This window comes from Rattus rattus, chromosome 2 (assembly GCF_011064425.1).
Source record: "Rattus rattus isolate New Zealand chromosome 2, Rrattus_CSIRO_v1, whole genome shotgun sequence".
In the NCBI taxonomy this organism is placed as follows: Eukaryota; Metazoa; Chordata; class Mammalia; order Rodentia; family Muridae; genus Rattus; species Rattus rattus.
This window is the reverse complement of record NC_046155.1, coordinates 175,291,423-175,311,264: the sequence shown is the minus strand read 5'-3', so window position 1 is coordinate 175,311,264 and position 19,842 is coordinate 175,291,423. Positions and strand designations below refer to the sequence as shown.

General features: G+C 37.7%; 1 pseudogene; it reads right to left on the bottom strand.

Moving 5' to 3' along the window:
• Positions 1–16,172: 16,172 nt before the first annotated feature.
• LOC116893428 lies at positions 16,173–16,858 on the bottom strand (annotated as a pseudogene).
• Between the last annotated feature and the right edge of the window lie 2,984 nt (positions 16,859–19,842).

The following is a 19,842-nucleotide window of genomic DNA, read 5'->3' as shown; positions in this document are numbered from 1 at the left end:
AGAAGGAGTGAAGCATTCACATTTTGATCATCCCTCTTGAGTTTCATGTGTTCTATGCATCTAGGGTAATTCAAGCATTTGGGCTAATAGCCACTTATCAATGAGTGGATACCATGTGAGTTTTTCTGTGATTGGGTTACCTCACTCAGGATGATATTTTCCAGTTCCAACCATTTGTCTATGAATTTCATAAAGGCATTGTTTTTGAAAGCTGGGTAATATTCCATTGTGTAGATGTACCACATTTTCTGTATCCATTCCTCTGTTGAAGGGCATCTGGGTTCTTTCCATCTTCTGGCTATTATAAATAAGGCTGCTATAAACATAGTGGAGCACGTGTCTTTTTTATATGTTGGGGCATCTTGTGGGTATATGCCCAAGAGAGGTATAGCTGGATCCTCAGGTAGTTCAATGTCCAATTTTTTGAGGAACCTCCCGACTGATTTCCAAAATAGTTTTACCAGTCTGCAATCCCACCAACACTGGTGGAGTGTTCCTCTTTCTCCACATCCTCGCCAGCATTTGTTGTCACCTGAGTTTTTGATCTTAGTCATTCTCACTGGTGTGAGGTGAAATCTCAGGGTTGTTTTGATTTGCATTTCCCTGATGACTAAAGATGTTGAACATTTCTTTAGGTGTTTCTCAGCCATTCGGCATTCCTCAGCTGTGAATTCTTTGTTTAGCTCTGAACCCCATTTTTTAATAGGGTTATTTGTCTCCCTGCGGTCTAACTTCTTGAGTTCTTTGTATATTTTGGATATAAGCCCTCTATCTGTTATAGGATTGGTAAAGATCTTTTCCCAATCTGTTGGTTGCCATTTTGTCCTTACCACAGTGTCCTTTGCCTTATGGAAGCTTTGCAGTTTTATCCCATTTGTCGATTCTTGATCTTAGAGCATAAGCCATTGGTGTTTTGTTCAGGAAATTTTTTTCCAGTGCCCATGTGTTCGAGATGCTGCCCTAGTTTTTCTTCTATTAGTTTGAGTGTATCTGGTTTGATGTGGAGGTCCTTGATCCACTTGGACTTAAGCTTTGTACAGGGTGATAAGCATGGATCGATTTGCATTCTTCTACATGTTGACCTCCAGTTGAACCAGCACCATTTGCTGAAAATGCCATCTTTTTCCCATTGGATGGTTTTGGCTCCTTTGTCAAAAATCAAGTGCCCATAGGTGTGTGGGTTCATTTCTGGGTCTTCAATTCTGTTCCATTGGTCTATCTGTCTGTCTCTGTACCAATACCATGCAGTTTTTATCACTATTGCTCTGTAATACTGCTTGAGTTCAGGGATAGTGATTCCCCCTGAAGTCCTTTTATTGTTGAGAATAGTTTTAGCTATCCTGGGTTTTTTATTATTCCAGATGAATTTGCAAATTGTTCTGTCTAACTCTTTGAAGAATTGGAATGGTATTTTGATGGGGATTGCATTGAATCTGTAAATCGCTTTTGGTAAAATGGCCATTTTTACTATATTAATCCTGCCAATCCATGAGCATGGGAGATCTTTCCATCTTCTGAGGTCTTCTTCAATTTCTTTCTTCAGAGTCTTGAACTTCTTATTGTACTGATCTTTTACTTGCTTGGTTAAAGTCACACCGAGGTACTTTATATTATTTGGGTCTATTATGAAGGGTGTCGTTTCCCTAATTTCTTTCTCGGCTTGTTTCTCTTTTGTGTAGAGGAAGGCTACTGATTTATTTGAGTTAATTTTATACCCAGCCACTTTGCTGAAGTTGTTTATCAGCTTTAGTAGTTCTCTGGTGGAAATTTTGGGATCACTTAAATATACTACCATATCGTCTGCAAATAGTGATATTTTGACTTCTTCTTTACCAATCTGAATCCCCTTGACCTCCTTTTGTTGTTTTTAACTGGTTTATCTGTTCCTGATTTAACTTCCATACCTGTTATCTGTCTAGGAAATTGTCCATTTCCTGCAGATTTTCAAGTTTTGTTGAATATAGGATTTTATAATAAGATCTGATGATTTTTTAAATTTCCTCTGTTTCTGTAGTTATGTTTCCCTTTTCATTTCTGATTTTGGTAATTTGGAAACACTCTCTGTGTCCTCTCATTAGTCTGGCTAAGAGTTTATCTATCTTGTTGATTTTCTAAAAGAACCAACTTTTGGTGCTGTTGATTCTTTCTATGGTCCTTTTTGTTTCTACTTGGTTGATTTCAGCTCTGAGTTTGATTATTTCCTGTCTTCTACTCCTCCTGGTTGTATTTGCTTCTTTTTGTTCTAGAGCTTTTAGGTGTGCTGTCAAGCTGCTGACATATGCTCTCTCCTGTTTCTTTCTGCTATGAGTTTTCCTCTTAGCACAGCTTCCATTGTGTCCCATAAGTTTGGGTGTGTTGTACCTTCATTTTCATTAAATTCTTAGAAGTCTTTAATTTCTTTCTTTATTTCTTCCTTGACCAGATTATCGTTGAGTAGCGCAATGTTCAACTTCCACATATATGTGGGAGTTCTTCCTTTATTGTTATTGAAGACCAGCTTTAGGCCGTGGTGGTCTGATAGGACACATGGGATTATTTCTATCTTTCTGTACCTGTTGAGGCCCGTTTTTTGACCAATTATATGGTCAATTTTGGAGAAAGTACCATGAGAAGCTGAGAAGAATGTATATCCTTTTGCTTTAGGATAGAATGTTCTATAAATATCTGTTAAGTCCATTTGGTTCATGACTTCTCTTAGTCTGTCTACATCTCTGTTTAATTTCTGTTTCCATGATCTGTCCATTGATGAGAGTGGGGTGTTGAAATCTCCTACTATTATTGTGTGAGGTGCAATGTGTGTTTTGAGCTTTAGTAAGGTTTCTTTTACGTATGTAGGTGCCCTTGTATTTGGGGCATAGATATTTAGGATTGAGTGTTCATCTTGGTGGATTTTTCCTTTGATTAATATGAAGTGTCCTTCCTTATCTTTTTTGATGACTTTTACTTGAAAATTGATTTTATTTGATATTAGAATGGCTACTCCAGCTTGTTTCTTCCGACAAGTTGCTTTGAAAGTTGATTTCCAGCCTTTCACTCTGAGGTAGTGTCTGTCTTTGTCTCTGATGTGTGTTTCTGGAAGGCAGCAGAATGCAGCGTCCTCATTGCGTATCCAGTTTGTTAATCTATGTCTTTTTATTGGGGAGTTGATGCCACTGATGTTGAGAGATATTAAGGAATAGTGATTATTGTTTCCTATTATATTCATATTTGGATGTGAGGTTATGTTTTTGTGTGCTTTTCTTCTGTTTTGTTGCCAAGATGATTAGTTTCTTGCTTTTTCTAGGGTGTAGCTTGGCTCCTTATGTTGGGCTTTACCATTTATTATCCTTTGTAGTGCTGGATTTGTAGAAAGATGTTGTGTAATTTTGGTTTTGTCATGGAATATCTTGGTTTCTCCATCTATGTTTATTGAGAGTTTTGCAGGATACAGTAACCTGGAATGGCATTTGTGTTCTCTTAGGGTCTGTATGACATCTGTCCAGGATCTTCTGGCCCTCATAGTCTCTGGCAAAAAGTCTGGTGTGATTCTGATAGGTCTGCCTTTACATGTTACGTTACCTTTTTCCCTTACGGCTTTTAATATTCTTTCTTTATTTTGTGCATTTGGTGTTTTGAGTATTATGTGTTGGGAGGTGTTTCTTTTCTGGTCCAATCTATTTGGAGTTCTGTAGGCTTCTTGTATGCCTATGGGTATCTCTTTTTTTTTAGGTTAAGGAAGTTTTCTTCTATGATTTTGTTGAAGATATTTACTGGTCCTTTGAGCTGGGAGTCTTCACTCTCTTCTATACCTATTATCCTTAGGTTTGATCTTCTCATTGAGGCCTGGATTTCCTGTATGTTTTGGACCAGTAGCTTTTTCCGCTTTACATTATCTTTGACAGTTGAGTCGATGATTTCTATGGAATCTTCTGGTCCTGAGATTCTCTCTTCTATCTCTTGTATTCTGTTGGTGATGCTTGTATCTACGGCTCCTTGTCTCTTCCTTTGGTTTTCTATATCCAGGGTTGTTTCCCTATGTTGTTTGTTGATTGCTTCTATTTGCATTTTCAATTCCTTCAATTATTTGATTGTATTTTCCTGGAATTCTTTCAGGGATTTTTGTGATTCCTCTCTGTAGGCTTCTACTTGTTTATTTATGTTTTCCTGTGTTTCTCTAAGGGAGTTCTTCATGTCTTTCTTGAAGTCCTCCAGCATCATGATCAAATATGATTTTGAAACTAGATCTTGCTTTTCTGGTGTGTTTGGATGTTCCGTGTTTTCTTTGGTGGGAGAATTGGGCTCAGATGATGCCATGTAGTCTTGGTTTCTGTTGCTTGGGTTCCTGCGCTTGCCTCTCGCCATCAGATTATCTCTAGTGTTACTTTGTTCTTCTATTTCTGACAGTGGCTAGACTGTCCTATAAGCCTGTGTGTCAGGAGTGCTGTAGACCTGTTTTCCTGTTTTCTTTCAGCCAGTGATGGGAACAGTGTGTTCTGCTTTCGGGCATGTAGTTTTTCCTATCTACAGGTCTTCAGCTGTTCCTGTGGGCCTGTGTCTTGAGTTCACCAGGAATGTCGCTTGTAGCAGAAAAGTTGGTCTTACCTGCAGTCCCGAGGCTCAAGTTTGCTCGTGGGGTGTTGCTTATGAGCTCTCCTCGGTGGCAGCAACCAGGAAGATCTGTGCTGCCCTTTCCAGGAGCTTCCATGCACCAGGGTTCCAGATGGCGTTTGATGTTTTACTCTGGAGTCAGAGATGTGGACCGAGTGTAGACTCTTCTGGTTTCCCAGGTGTGTCTGCCTCTCTGTAGGTTTAGTTCTCCCTCCCACGGGATTTGGGTGCAGAAAACTGTTTATCCGGTTGGTCTCTTCAGGTTCTGGAGGTGTCTCAGGCATAGCGGATTTCCTGCTCCTGTGCCCTTATCCAAGGGAACCCAGAGGCCGTACACAGTTTCCTCTTGGGCCAGGGATGTGGGCAGGGGTAGGCAGTGTTGGTGATCTCTTCCGCTCTGCAGTCTCAGGAGTGCCCACCTGTCTCAGCGGTGAGCTCCTATCTGTCTTATTTTTAAATGCCCTTTTAAGGTCTTCTTCTTGTGGGTTATCTGAGTTGGCATATAAGGGGACTACTGTAATGGAGATTCTGCACTTTACAAGAGAAATGTTGTACTCACTGTTTGTGTCTAGAAATAGATGATTAGAAAGATTACAGTTCGGGGTTGGGGATTTAGCTCAGTGGGAGAGCGCTTGCCTAGGAAGCGGAAGGCCCTGGGTTCGGTCCCCAGCCCCGAAAAAAAAAAAAAAAAAAAAAAAAAAAAAAAGAAAGATTACAGTTCTAGATTCTGACATTTGTTTTGTTTTGTATTGAATGTGTGTTATGTATCTTGGTTTCTGTTTTTCCTTGATTTTTGGAGAGTTTGTTGGATGAGTGCTGCTGAACAAATATTTTCTATTGGCATGATAGTTTTTGATAATGTAAATTCCAATTAAAACGTGTTTTGTGGAATTATGATGTCACACTTAGGAATGAGGATAGACTAGGTTTCTGAACTGGTTCTCGGCAGGGGAAGAGAATCCTATTCCATTGGGATATGTTTATTTAGTTAGTTTCTTGGAAAGAAGTGTAGAATGTAAAGAGAATTCACAAATGAATATCTGTTATTGCAGTAGGTAAAAAATTGGGGGTGTAGATGTGGAGAATAAGAGGGTAATGCAAAAATCTGCATTCATTCTATCATTTTCACTGCAGTGGCTTTTTCTGTAGCAAGATGTAGCTGGTATATGGGAAATGAAAAAATGGAAAGAGAAAGGAGACTGGTTAGGATGAGAAGAACCCCAGCTTTTTCAGGAGATTTGTTGTAGTCAAGTGTCAGAAAAGGCTACAGCAGAAGTTCACTTGTAAATCCTAGGTTATTTGCTATTATAACACAACAAAAACATTGAAAACTTGCCATCACATTACCTCATATATTTGCAGGAAATTTCTGTGGTTATATTTTAGGTTCATTTTAGAATATGCCTGTACATTGATAATTGTAGTGATGAGGTTAGACATAGGAATCTCCTAGGATATTATGGCCTACATACAGTTTAATGTATATACAGATCAACTATTTTGTGTGGGAGCTAATAGATGTTCTTTATTATTGGATTTAAGCCAAACAGGGTTGGTATTTTTCTCTAATTCTTGTTAATCATTTAAAATAAAATTTTAACATGTTTATAATAATTGACTCTGTTATGAACTGTACTATATTGTCTAATTATTAGATACATAGGACATAACCAAAGTAATTATTCACAGACCAAAAAAAAATTCTTTTTCAAAGATAGCATTTCAGATTTCCAGTATTCTTCATTGTACTTGGAACATAGTATTAAAATTTGTTCATCACGATAATGACATTCTTCTGTAGAATATAGTGCAATAAAATTCATCGTACCAATTTCATATACATGCTGTAATGTATTTTACTGGTTCTTGTTTCTTCATTACCCTCTTCTATAGGCCAGAAGTTACTGAGCAGGCCCCTCTATCCCAGTAATCCTCCTTGCTTTATGTTTGTAGGCCATTTCCTTATTCTTCCCTGGGTAACAATCCTCTATGTATATGTAAATTATATGTCCCTCACTTTTAGAAATCTAAGGTCTGAGGGACAATTGGAAACGTTTAATTTTATCTCCAATTTGTATTATTTATGGATTCTTAAAAACTCAATAATGTAAAATTTAATAAAATTGCAGTACATTGTGTCAAGCCCCGAGGGTCAACAGAATGAATGGAAATAGGTAACTTTGAGAGCTGGAATGTAGGGTGACCCTCTAGAATATACCTGAGACTTGGAAGGCAAGAGAATTTCAGGATTCAAAGATAGGGACGTTTGATAAAATCTTACACAGTGGGGAGAGGAAACTTGAAGGATCTACCCCAGTAGAAAGACAGGGAATCAAGTGGAGGGATGGGGTTGCAATTCCACAGTCAAAATTTCTGATTCAAGATTGTACCTTTCTAAAAGTACTGCAGGGACAAGATCAAGCAGAATCTGAAGGAAATGTGATCCAGTGACCAGCTCATGTTGCTACACATCTTAAGGGGAAGTTCCAAGGTCTGATACTGTAACTGATGGTAAGGTCTTCTTACAGACTGGTGCCTTGCATGACTGCCTTCTAAGAGGCTCAACAATTACCTGAATGAGTCAGACACACATACTTATATACATCCAATGGATGGAAGTCAGGAATCCCTGTGGGTAAATTAGGAAAAGACTGTAAGATGTTGAGGTTGAGGGCAACCCTATATTAAGACCAAAAAACCTGGAACCCAAAGATCTTGCAGACACTGAGCTGCCAAGCAGGCACCATATACCAGCTGGTCTGAAGCCGAGGACCCATATACAGCAGAGGACTGCCTGGTCTGGCCTCAGTGAGAGAAGATGCACCTCACCCTTGAGAGACTTGGCACCCCAGAAAATAGGGAGACCAGCCAAGGTATGGGGGAATGGGGAGATGAGGATATTCTCTTACCAATGGGAAAAAGGAATGGGGTGAGAAACTGGTGAAATGCAGAATGGCAGTGAGATAAAGACTGCCCTATTAAAGAAGAATAAATATAATAATAAAAATAATTTTCATTTCATTATTTAATTAAATATTTTGTGTACTGTTCTGAGCAGGTAGGTTAGTGGTTAACAACATTGTCTGTTCCTCCAGAAGAATAGGATACTGCTCTCAGGACATGCAGTACAGCATATATCATATTGTATCATTATCCCAAGATATGACAACTTTTTCTAACATCCAAAGTTAATGGATTGAAATATGTGTAGCAAGATTTACACACACACACACACACACACACACACACACACACACACACACATTTGACCACATTCTTTTGTTTTAAATGGTATATTTTTTATTAGATATGTTTCTTTACTTACATTTCAAATGTTATTCCCCTTCCTGGTTTCCTGTCCATAAGCACCCATCCCTCCCCTCTTCCTCCTCCAGTACAGGTATTTGCCCCATACATTCCCTTACTGACCTCCCCATATTCCCCTGCACTGGGGGATTCAACCTTGGCAGGACCCAGGGCTTCCCCTTCCACTGGTGCCCCAACAAGGCTATTTATTCTCTGCTTCATATCAAGTTGGAGTCCTGGGTCAGTCCATGTATGTCGTTCTGTAGTGGTTTAGTCCCTGGAAGTTCTGGTTGGTTGGCATTTTTGTTTTTATGAGGTTGCAAGCTCCTTCAACTCTTTCAATTCTTCCTCTAATTCCCCTCAAGGTGTCCTGTTCTCAGTTCATTGGTTTGCTGGTGGCATTGACCTCTGTATTGGACAAGCTCTGGATGTGTCTCTCAGAAGAGATCTGTATCTGGTCCCTTTCAGCACGCGTTTTTCTTTTAAAAACAAGAAACAAACAGACAATTAGATTCTCCTCCTCTTCCACATCCTCTCCCTTTTCCTTTTCTTTTCCTTCTTCTTTGTGCTTCTTTCTTTTTTCTTCCTTCCTTCCTTTATTTCTTTCCTTCTTTCTTCTTTTCTTTCTTTCTTTCCTTCCTTCCCTTTTTTCCCTTACTTATTCACTGTACATTCTGCATGCTGCATAGCCTATCATCACCCAAACCACTATCCTTCCATCATTACCAATCTCCTTCTGCTCTGAACAGTTAGGGACAACCTGTGTATCTGCACAATGGCGCACTACAAATCTCTGCAAAGATAGGTGCTTCTTCTACAACATAGGTCATAGAAGGCAGCCCAGCTATAGAACATAACCCTCATATAGGTGACTGTTCTTAGGAACAGCCCTTGCTTCAGCGTTCAGCACCCAAGCTGCACATGTTTTACATACATGCAGAGAAGCTTAGGTCCAGTCAGTGTATGCTATGTGGTTAGTGGTTCAGTATCTGAGAACCTGAAAAGTCCAGGTTAGTTTATTCTATTGGTATTTCTGTGGAGTTACTATCATTTTAGGGACTGTAATCTTTCCTCATATACCTGCATAAGAATCCTCAAGCTCCATGCACTATTTGGCTGTGAATGTTGTATCTGTGTCAGCTTCTCCATGGAGCTTCTCAGAGGGCAACCACCTTTAATTCCTATCTACAAGCATAACAAAGCATATCTTATAGTGTCAGGGGTTGGTGATTGTCTATGGAAGACATCTTATGTTGGTTTCTTTCCTCTGTCTCTGCTCCATCTTGTTCTATCCACAACTCTAGCATTTATTGTAGTCAGTGTAATTTTGGGTAGAATGTTTTTTGGGAGGTCTGGTTCCCCTATAATACCACTTGAGTTCCTGAATGGCCACAGGAAGCAGTCTACCCTGGCTTCATGTCCTTGATGCTCTTAGTCAGAGTCAAGGTATCTCCATTGATTCCTAGGAACCTCACATATCCCAAGACTCTATCTCTTCCTGGAGACGCTCCTCCTTCATGTCCAGTCTCCTTGAGTGTATGGAGTGCAGCATGTGTATCCTCTATTTTATGACTCATAAGCACTTACAGGTGATTATATACCATGCATGACTTTTGGGGACTTGGTTCCCTCATTCAGGATGGTATTCTCAATATCCACCCATTTGCCTGCAAAATTCACAATGACATAGTTTTTCATGAATATTTCATGGTAGATGTACAGTTCTTCATATGTACAATTGTCTACATAACAACTAATATACAGAACAGCCTTCCCTATATATTCTGTTCCTAAAATATAGCTAAATATGACTTATGGAACAATGAACATAGGGACATGTTAGACGATATTGAATCCTCCTTTTTTGCAGTTTATTCTAACATAATATGGTGTTATACTTCATTATTTTATTTTTAAATTTTGTCCTGTTACATATACTCAAATATTCAAAAGCGGAACAAATATGTCAATAGTATCAGTTCTTTAATCCACTTCAATTACTCTCTATATTAATCATAATCGTTATTTTTCTACAATAGAAACAAAAGGAAGAAAAGTTAGATCTCAAATGAGATTTCATCTTATAAAAATATGCTTCCAATTTTGATAATGCATTTGAATTAAAATATACTTTTGCAATTATTTTTATTGTATATAATTTACATATGTTAGAGGAAAAGGCCTTTTATTTGACTAAAAGGGGAGAAAATATGAAGGGAATCTCTTCTGCACTGTATGGATGCTTCACCAGTCAATAAAAAAGCCCAGGTACAATGTTTTGAGTCAAGAATAGAAGTTGGAATATGTGGCCTAGGGAGAAAATTTTGTGAGGTAGGCAAGTTCAGGGGATTAACCTAAACACAGAAGATGAAGGTCACATGACACAAAAAAACAGGCAAACAACATAACTGCATGACTTAAATGGCAATAAAGAGTGATAAAAGTATGAGTTAGTGAAGGGGCTAGAGACCTCATATGAACAACAATGCCAACCAACCAGAGTTTCCAGGGAATAAGCCACTAGCCAAAGACTATACATGGACTGACCCTGGGCTCCAACCACATAGGTAGCAATGAATAGCCTAGTAAGAGCACCTTGGAAGGGGAAGCACTCGGTCCTGTTAAGACTGAACCCCCGGTGAATGTGATTGTTGGGGGTAGGGTGATAATGGGGAGAGGATGGTGAGGGGAACACCCATATAGAAGGGGAAGGGGAGGACTTAGGGGGATGTTGGCCTGGAACACTGGAAAGGGAATAACATTCGAAGTGTAAATAAGAAATACTCAAGTTAATAAAGAAAAAAAAGGAAAAAGGGGGGAAAATTATGAGCTAGTTGGGGAAGAAGAAAAGTTTTTGGCCTAGGCATTTATTCATAAAAATATTACATATATACTAAATTTTACCATTCATTCCCTTCCAGTCTTTTCTGATCCTTTCCAAATACCTCCCTCTCAGCAACTTCTTCCGTGTCCCTTTAAAATTCTTAGCTACTTCTTCACAAATATTCCATGACAAAATTAAATCTGCACAATATCTTTCTGAAATCACACACACAAACACACACACACACACACACACACACATTCTACCGTGACAATAAATGTTTAAAGTTCTGAACTGTAACACAGCTCCAAACAAATCAAATAAATATGTGTTTAAATGGACAATCATATAAATTTAGACTGCTAAGTCTCTTTTTTCACTTCTTGTGCATGTATTTTTCCATGGTGACTACTTTCTTTTAAACAGTCCATTAGGCAGGGCATCCTCGTGAAAGCTAACTGTTACTATCTCTATATTTTTTCTAGTAACCTGCAATACTTTGTCCACAAAAATAACCCCAGAAAATGTTATCAATTAAACTTGATCATGTCTACTAATATTTTCATTGCTCAGATCTTGTTTATTCAGTCATTTTGGGAGAGCAAGCCTCATGGCAGATTTTCTGATATTCTTACTTTCAATCTTTAAGCTCTGTCTTCTCTAATGATCCCACACAATTGATGAAGAACTTGTGATATAGATTAATCCATTGGAGTAAGGCTTAGCAAAATTTGTTAACCTCTACATTGTATATAGTTAGGGGTTTTCAGTGGTGTTCCCCATTTCTGATGAAGAATAGCTTCTCTGACTATGGGTGTTAGCTAGCTACATTCATCAGTAGGCCTAAAGTTAAAACTCAGTAAGGGTCTATGCTATTCTACCAATATGCCATTCCCTCCTTTGCACTACTTCCTTCATGTAAAGACATTTCCTCTGTTACCTATAATTTAACTTTAATACTGAGAGATAATAGAGACTTACAAACTGCACAGCACACACACACACACTGGAATGCACATTTAGATATTCATTATCTGTAGAACACCAAAATTCTAAATCACAAAAATGATTTAGGAGTTTTGGACCCAATTCATCTCCTTTCATCTTTATGTTCTGGAAATTTTTAGTAAGAGTAAACATCTGGGTGTTAATATCTCTGTAGTAGACAGAGATATGACAGATTTGTATTTCTCTACAGCCTCAGTGTCTCCCTGGTACCACGTCTTAATGACTATTTCTAAAAAAAATCACTCAGAACACTTAATACTTAAATATTTCTTAGAATATTTTATATCTGCATATATGTTTTACTTGTTGGCCAAATACTAATAATTTTCCAAACTCTTCCTGATCCCTACCACTATTTCCTCCAAACTTCATGTTTTCGTGAAGAAAGAGAAAACATTTGTGCTATGTAGTTAACTCTTATGACTAGAGTTGGAACATAAATTGGCCATCTTGATCAGGAAATGTTCAGATAGTTGAGAACTGTCCTGACATCCTCCAGCACGCTCAGATTTTTCTAGATTGATTTTGGAAAAGTTATTTGCATATTGTTAAAACTAATTATTGAGGGGAAGTACCCTATTCTATCTGAACAAAACCTGACTTGGAGTCATATGTTACCTCTGTTTTTACATAACTTCTGAATATTCTTCCATGATGATTCCTGACTCTTAAAATGAAAGGTGTGATACAGATATTTAATTTTAGCTGAACATACTAACATCCATTATTCTCACCATTTTCAATGCTGGTGATCTCATAAGTTAATTACCATAAATTTTGAAAATAAAACCCCCTCATGAGGATTAAGGTATAGACACCATCCTCGATATAAAAAGAAGATTCTGCAGCAATATTATCAATTTTCCATAAGCTGAATATTGTTGTTAGATGCTTCTCCAGAGTTTATGTAACTCTTTAGCTGCATACTATACTCCCTGATAATGGTGCCAGGCATGGGTACTATCTTATGAAGTGAACCTTCAATTCAAATATGCAGTCATTTGCTACTCATAGGATGGTCATGACATTGTTTCAACAGGCAAAATGTTGTTATACCTCTAAGGACCCACAACTGGGTAATATTTATGATTACTTCTAGGACTATAAAAATAACCAGTATAGATCAAGCTTCCACCTAGATTTCATCTTATTCTTTAACTGCAGCAATGGGTATCTTAAGTAATGGCTACTTACCTTAGAAATACCAGTACTGCTAAGAATTACAGGTCACAAGCATAATCCTAGTTTGTGCTCTATTTATTTCTTAACTTGGAAATAACTAACCTGTCCCATTTAAGAATACTCACCAAACGAACATAGAACTTCATAGCAAAAAGCATTTCTAAAGAATTAGGAGTTAAAGCAAAAACTTGCTTTCACATGAAGCAGGGGAGATCATTAGAACATTTAACACAGTCTAATAAATTGTTTTTGTAATCAAGACAAGAAGTTATTCTTGGAAATATTGTCCTTTTCTAACTTTTTAAATTTTAAGATATATTTTTTACTTTAAAAATTTAAATATAAATGCATCATTCCCCCCTTTTCATTCAATTCTTCAATCTTTCCCATGTATACTCCTCAAAACTCTTATAATGTCCATTTATGAATTATATAAGAATAGAACCTGCATCACTCATATAACATAACTTATATGAACAATACTTCAGGGCTGATCTCTTGGTGCTAGATTACATCTTGGAAATCTCTGCCCTTAGGCAGACTATTTCCCCAATTTCACCATTCCTTAATTGTCTATAGTTCTCTGCATATGGTTGAGTCCTCATGAAATTGAACTCATCCATGTTAGTACGTCTATCAATATCACCCTTTTTCCATTTTGTTTTAGGGAGCCAAATTTATGCGACATCATGGAGGCCATTTCTCTACCGTGTGTAGGAGAGTATTCTCACATCAAACTTCCTGTTTCTCTCACTCTTGCAACATTTTCTTCCACTTTTATACCTAAGCTTTATATGCAATTGTGTTGTAGATGAACCAGATAGGGATAGGAACCACAAGATCTCTTATTCTCTTTGTTTCAGTTTGGTTCTCAGTAGTGATACCCATCTGTTTCAATCCATATTTCACTTAGGTATTAGAGCTGTACTGTTTTGTGAGTATAAAGATAAATATTTACAATGTAGTTATGATTCATTTTGGTTTAGTAAAGTAGCTATAGCAGATCCTTTTTTAAGATACCCTAAATCTCTACTTCTGGAAAGTTGCCTTGGTTTCCAGCAAAGCTCTCTTTCCTCCACAAAGCAGAAAATATTTCTAAATCATTTTGTTCAGCCACTTGTATCCTCAAATCAAAACAAGACAAGTGTCCAACAAACTTTAATACATATATGTATTATAGGACTTGACTTATACATACTACCTAGGACAAAGTTATTTTCCATGAAGGAAAAATATACACCAAGAAAGAATTGTATTGAGCAATTAAAGCCAGTCATACAAGAAGAGTTTCCAGTCTGAAGTGGTGGCACACCTCATTAAGCCAAGGACTAAGATAAGGAGGCAGATTATGTGCCCAAGGCAAGCCTGGTTCATAGAGTGTGTTGCAGTACTGACATTTCAAGGAACGTGTAATTATGGCATGTCATATAGTGTTAGGTGGTCACAAGTCAGGTCTTTCTGATTATATGGCAAACATTCATCCACTGAGAGAACATTCAATCCTACAACTGAATTTTTAAGACATCTGTAGAACAATTGCTATACATGTTTGGAAGGCTAAGAGTGCAGAATCTAGTTGAAACATCATACTTGTCCCTCAGTCTATGTTCTCTAGAATTCAAGTTTTTTCAGATTGCATCCCTGGACTTGATCAGCACCTAATACCACTAGAGTGAAGGATCACTTCCACACTTCTACGCTGTTCTTCACAGATGCTCACTATTCAGTTAAAACATCTTTTGGCTTACTGATGCAAACATGTGTTACTAAGAAGTGATTCATCTCCATCAGCAGACTCCTTGTGACATGATTTTGTCATCCTCTAGGGGCATGGGTCCTAAGGTATTTTAAATGTAAAATTGAAGACTTCTATCCACTTGGACTTGAGGTTTCTGCAGGGTGATATATATGTATTTATTTCCATTCTTCCACATGCAGACATCGAGTTAGTCCAGCGTCAGTTGGTGGTGATATACTGCTTTCTTCATGGAATTATTTTGGCTTCTTTGTGAAAGGCAGTTATCTTCAACTGTACAGTATTATTTCTGGGACTTTAATTTTTACCCACCGATAAATTTTTCTGTTACTATATCAACACCGTCCATTTTCCTTACTCTAGATCTGAAGGACAGTTGAAGTCAGATTCTGAGATCCTAATGATTGTCAACTGGTGATTTAAGCTTTAACTGAATTTCTTTTACAAAAATGGGTCTCCTTGTGTTTGTGAAAAACAAAATAAGAATCAAAGCAATTTGATGATTATGTAATATATTTTATCTTTATGATTTGTTCTGGATTGAAGTCTATTTTGTTACCTACTGGAACGGCTCAAGAAGCTTGCTCCTTAGGTCCATTCACATAAATTGTTTCCCACATTTTATTCTAAGATAAGGTATATCATTGAAGTTGAGATATATTACTTGTGTGCAGCAGAAGAATTGATTAGATAAAGAAAAGCATATGAAAATATCTAACAACACTTCATAATAAAGTGATGGCATCCATTACAGTTATGTGAGAACTACCCAAATATGATGATTTTAGATTATAACACATACATAGCCAACAATAATAATTTTGACATCTTTTAAAATAGCACTTAATTTTTACATCAAATTTTTAAATTGTGGAGAATTGCAAAAGAATGACTGGTGCATTTTGTGTGAAAAATAAAATCATATTTGAGATAAGATGTGAATCTAACCTGACTTTGTTAAAGGGTAAGTAAACAGAGACCAAATAATTTATTGAGCATATAATTTTGTTCAAAGTCTAACAAAAGATTCCAATAAGAATGGCAGTACATATAGGAGTATGTTATAGTTTATCTACAGCTCTCGTGGATGTTTCTGAAAGTAAACATGAGTGACCTTTCCAAATAAGTTATTTTCTGTCAATTTTTTTATTTTGTTTTGTGGTTATTCATAATATGCAAGATAATAAATAAATAAAGTATATGAAATATGGCTTAGTTATTTTACTTTCAAAAGTGGATATTCATTATTGCCATGTATACTGCATTTTTGTTGGTTCAGCAAATATTATTGACGGTATTCAAGAGAGTAGGGAGGGCTCTCTAGACTCCTCCTTTTATTGTGGGGACCTGGGGCAGAAATTTTGAGGGAGATGCTCAGTCTTGGCGGCCAAGTTGGGACAGGGACTCCTCAGCAAATGGGGGCCCCTCTCTATCTCTCAGTATCCTTACTGGGGTGGGGTAGGTGGTACAGTGTTTCTTACTTCTTAGAGCCCATGTAATCCATGAGGTCTAACACCTGCTGCTGTAGCCATATTCATTGTCAAACCAGGTAGTGGGCTTTACTAAGTTGTTACTGAGAGCATTGTCAGCCTTAACATCAAAGGTGGAAGAGTAAAAGTTGCTGTTAAAGCCAGCAGATAAACCAATCCTCAATGTAACCCAAAATGTTCTCTAGTGGTCTCTCAGATGTCTGTTTCACCACCTTCTTGATATCATCATACTTGGTAGGTTTCACCAGGTGGCAAGTCAGATCCACAATAGACATATTGGGGTAGGAATACAAAAGACCATCTTGGTGAGCTTCGATTCAGCTCTGGCATGACCTTGCCCAGAGGCTTGGCAATACCAGTGGATGCAGGGATGATGTTCTATGCTATCCCATGGCAATCGCACAATAGCTTTCCCAGGGGGCCATCTACACTCTTCTGAGTGGCAGTGATAGCATGGACTAAGGTCATGAGCACTTCTACGATGTCAAAGTTGTCATGGATGACCTTGACCAGAGGTCCTAATCAGTTGGTGGTGCATGATATATTGCTGACAATTTTGAGTGAGCTGTCATATTTCTCTTGGTTCACACATATCACAAACATGTGGGCATAGGCCAAATGGGCAGAGATAATTAACTTTTAGGCCCCAACCTTCAAGTGGGCCCAGGACTTCTCCATGGTGGTGAAGATGCCAGTAGACTCCATGACAAACTATGCACTAGCATTAAACTATTTGATGATAGTGGGATCTCATTCCTGGAAGATGGTGAAGGCTTTCCTGTTGATGACAATCTTCCCACTCTCATCCTTGACTTTGCCATTGAATTTGCCATGGGTAGAGTCATACTGGAACATGCAGACCATGAAGTTAAGGTAAATGAAGGGGTCATTGATAGCAAAAATCTCCATTTTGCCAGATGCAAAGAAGGCAGCCCTGGTAACCAGGCACCAAATAAGCCAATCTTCTGCACCTTGTATACAGGACTAGATTGGCATTGCACAAGAAGATGTGGCTGTCTCTGGAACACGAAGGAGCAGAGGGCTATAAAGTACATTCTTAGAATTTAACAGTGTAATCCAATGGATATCGATTCTTAAATATAAATATTTAGATTAAAACTCACAAACCAATCTTATAAATATTTATGGAAATAGACTTTATGTAGTGCAGAATTGATTGAAAAATGGGTGTAGTTAAACACAAAAGATTTCTGTGTCTACTGTTCTCGTAGTGATAAAACAATTTAGATGACAGACATGAAGGCTATACATGCAAATATGAAACATTTCTAAAACCTTCAAGAATTATATCATCTTGTTAATAAGAAGTAAGGATATATCAGGGTATTATCATTTTAAACTTAAGACTGAATGAGGAAATTCAGACTTTTCAGAGTCTGGAAATAACAGTGTATATTTTTTTAGCTGTGTATGTGTGTGTGTGTGTGTGTGTGTGTGTGTGCGTGTCTGTGTTTGTCTGTTTGTGTTTGTGTGCTTGTGGGTGTGTGCACATTTCTTTCCACATATTTGGACAAGGAAAGTAGTAGAGGAATTTGAAAACTGCATAGGCATGAAGTAACTAGGAATGAGTATATATTGTGAAGCTGGTAGCAACAAAATATCGATGAAAATATCAATCTTAGATTGAAAATTAATTATGCATACAATGTCTTGAAAGTAGAAAGACATTGATTGAACTGAGAAATGATTATTAGCAAGATGGGCAAGTGATAATGTTGCTGAAGGTGCAGATACTAGCAGAATACATGCTACATTTTTGTCAGTGCACCATAATGGAAGTAAAAAAATGTGTTCAAAAATAATAAGTCATTAAACACAAAAACATGAGTACAAATCTGGATTATTATAAATTTTACTTGAACTCTTCCTTTTTTTATTGGTTATTTTATTTAATTACATTTCAAAGTTATCTCTCTTCCCAGATCCTCCTTGCCAAACTTCTAGGTCATCCAACCTGCTCCCTGATTATATGAGGGTGCTATCCAACCACTTTCTCATTCTTTCCTCTCTGCACTAGCATTCCCTTATGCATTTTCACAGAATCAAGGGCCTCCCCTTCCACTAATGCCAGATCAGGTCATCCTCTGTTACATGCAGCTTGATCCATTGGTCCTTCCATGTGTATTCTTTGGTAGGTGATTTAACCAGAGTCTAGGGTGTCTGGTTTTTTAATACTGTTGTTCTTCCTATGTAGTGGCCAACCCATTTACCTTCTTCAGTCTTCAGTACTTCACCTACATCCTCCATTGGAATCTGCATGTTCAGACTTGCATGTTTCCTGCAAGAATCGGCATCTGTGTTGGTCAAATTCTGACAGAGTCTTTCAAAGGACAGTTATATCAGGCTCCTGTCTGCAAGGACCTCTTGGAATCAGGAATACGGTCTGGTCTTGGTGGCTGCATATGAGATAATTTCCCAGGTTGGGCAGACTTTAGATGACATTTTCTTCAGTCTCTGCTCTACTCTTAATTTACGTATTTCCTTCAAGCAGGAACAATTCTGAGTTAAAACTTTTGAGAAGTGTGTGTGGCCCCATTCCTCACCCTTGAAATTTCCCACTGTATTTTTATGAAGACTTCTCCATTCGCATATCTGTATATACAAGTGTCAGCACTGTGGGATGGCTTATAACAGAACCAGAAGTCATACATATGAAAAACATTGACTTTTAAAGGTAAAGCAACATCCAGTGCACAACACTAAACTTGTTTGTGTCATTAAAGCAGAAAATAGGGCTTATCATTCCACAAACCAATGAGTTGCCTACATGTGCTCTGGTTTCTTTCAGTCCAAATCCACTAAAAACAATTCATGAAGTGTACAATTTTCAGTAAACACATGAATGTCATTGTTGATACTAGACTTAAGGTAAAAATAGATGGGTAAAAAGATTTTATGAGACAAGTTTATGCATTAGAACACAATGTTGTTTCAAAGTCACTAGTTGCTTCTAAGATACTAAGAAGATATTTCTAAAGAAAACTTCTTCACAGCCACTACTGCAATGTAAAATGACCAAAAATAAAAACGTAGGAAAATAAATCCAATGTAGAATAGATTGGTGAGCACAAGTTATTAAATTTAAAAAAAGAAAACATGAGAATCAGGGTGGAAGATCATGATTTTGAATTCAAATATTAAGATTACATTACTTTTTCATTAGTATTGAATCTTTGGAAGGTGATGACACCTGCGTCACCACAATACTGAGAACCAGGCATAGGTCTCCGAGATTTAAGAAGAAATACACAGACTTGGGTCACTCATGTTTCAAGAAAATGAATGCTAAATCTTTAACTGAGTTCACAGAATATATACCCCACCCACTGAGTGGAAGCACACTTGAGAAACAGAAACTGAAACTAAAGCTGAGGTCAAAAGATCTAACATTCAAAAGTTAGCTACCCCATGTGGCTGACAGGAAGGCCAGGATGTTAATTCAAAAGAACAAAGCCTCTAACTTGAATCAACAAGGCTCCACAGGGGGCGAACACTGACAGAGTCCACCAGGGTCAAACAGGAAGGTAGAGTTGCAGGGATTAAACCACCATCCAGAGTACAAATTGGGGTCCCATTGCTCCAGCTGGAATTTTAGTAGAGGAGTGACTTCTCTAGTATCATTGGAGGGTGTGTCCCTTGGTCCCATGGAGGCTCCATGTGGCAGGGTA